This window comes from Aotus nancymaae, unplaced genomic scaffold (genome assembly GCF_030222135.1).
Source record: "Aotus nancymaae isolate 86718 unplaced genomic scaffold, 86718_ANA_hifiasm-v0.15.2.pri h1tg000012l, whole genome shotgun sequence".
Lineage (NCBI taxonomy): Eukaryota > Metazoa > Chordata > Mammalia > Primates > Aotidae > Aotus > Aotus nancymaae.
The window spans coordinates 9,997,713-10,000,000 of NW_026988423.1; positions in this window are offsets into that span (position 1 = coordinate 9,997,713).

A 2,288-nucleotide genomic window follows, 5' to 3' on the forward strand; every position below is an offset into this window, starting at 1 on the left:
GTTGTTGAAGATTCTTCTATACTTTATCACAGATGCCCTTTTCTGATATCAGAACAGCCAGCAGTTGAGACTGAAGACACTTTACCTGAGTTAACACTGATTATTTCATTCCCCATAGCAGTCAGGAACAGAAACTACCTTTGCTAAGGGTGGCTGTGTCTTGGGAGTTTTTGGAGAGCCCTTTTCTTTTCTTTTTTCTTTTTTTTCTTTTCTTTCTTTTTTTTCTCTATCTCTCTTTTATTTTTGAGACAGAGACTCACTCTGTCACCAGACTGGAATGCAGTGGCGCAATCTCGGCTCACTGCAACCTCTGCCTCCAGAGTTCAAGCGATTCTCATGCCTCAGTCTCTTTAGTAGCTGGGACTACAGGCATGTGCCACCATGCCCAGCTAATTTTTTTTTTTTTGTAGAGACAGGGTTTCACCATGTCACCATGTTGGCCAGGATGGTCTCCATCTCTTGACCTCATGATCCACCCACCTTAGCTTCCCAAAGTGCTGGGATTACAGGTGTGAGTCACCACACTCGGCCTTTGTAGCTCTTTTCTTGGCACAAAAGGCAGCATGTTCTGAATTTGGAATGGTTCAAAGTTCTAAATAATATTGCCTTGTTTTTGTTGGTTTACCTGAAATAGCTTAAAATTCAGAATCAAACTAATTTGAATTCATACCTGGCAAATACTAGCAGTGTTTATTCAGGCAATGTATGGGATTTTTGTGAGCTTCAGCTTCCTTATCAAGAAGAATGAGATAGTAAAGCTTATCTGGCACATTGGTGCTAAATATCAAATATGTCTATATGTATAGACAAAAATAATTACATAAATAATATATTAAATAAGAACCAACTTTTGCTTGAGCATTTCAGAAATTCTGTCTGCTTTGTCCAGGCCTTCAACTGCAATGGACCTACTCCTCTCTACTTTACTATCTCCTTTTAAAAATTATATTACCTTGAATATGATGATTTGGGGAATTGATTCTTTATATATAGTGCTATGTATATGCACATTTCAATTTGTTACTCATTTAATACATATAATGATCATAAAATGTGGATAATATTATTAATCCCATTGTACAGATAAGAAAACTGAAGCACAGAGCTTGAACACCTTCCCAACGTCACAAAGCAAGGAAGTGGTAGAGCGAGAATTCAAATCCAGGAGGCCCAGCTGCAGAATCTGGTTCTTCATCATTATTACAGGCCATCTCTCAGAACCTGGTTGTAGAAAAGGTGACAGGACTCTGGCACATAGTAAGAGCTTAATACATTCTACTGATTGTTAGAGTTAGATTAGTGTTACTGTCTTACACAGTCCAGAAAGCAGGTGCTGTGCCACCTGTTTTCCTTTGTACTTTTTATACTGCACCCTCACAAGTGATCTAGATAGCACAGGCAAGTAATAGCTTCTTCACCTGATGAATAATGAGGCTGCATACTTGTCAAGGGATGAGATGAGTCAGAATGAGAATCTAGTTTTTCTGATCCCTAGGCCAGCTCTCTCTAGTATCACAAGCCACCTTTCTTGCAAGTATTGTGCCAAGTCCTCTGAGAAGACAAGGAAGGTAATATTGAGGGGAGAGGGAGGTCTGCTTTCAAAAGGCTAAGTGTAGACTGAAGGACAAAAGCATAAGCACAGGGAAAAATATATGACAACAAAAGAGAAGTAAAAATCCTTTAAAGGGCAAGACAATCTAAGAGTGCTATAAAAGGACTCAGAAAAGCATGTATTTAAAAGTGCTCAGGGCTTTAAAGAATGACAGGGTTTTGAATCCCCAAATGAAGAACAAAGGTAACTCTATTTAAGGAGAGCCTACTGTGTACCAGGCATTTTGGTGAGTGCTTTATATACAATGGGCATTTTTCACTCAGCACCACAGTGAAGAAGATGTTAGTAGTATATTCCCATTTTACAGATGGCAAACTGGCCTCAACCAGATTAAAACTCTTGTATAAAGTCACATTGTTAATTTCCAGTGGATATGAAGTTCACTTTTCCAATTGCAAAACCCAGGCTATTTCATGTGTAAATATAAGAGGTGGAAAGATACTCCATGCCAATAGAATGTCATAAAAATTTAAAGCACAGAAATCAGAATGCAGACCGTAAAAACAAAATTATCAAGATAAATTTGTTTCTTTATAAGGCACTTATTACTAACTGTTATTTCCTTATTTGTCTGTCTAGTTCTAAAAAATTGGCTTCTAGGAAATAATGACTTGTCCATATTCTTTGCTTCAATACCCACATCACCTAAAACAATGGTCACATCACATAAAATGAT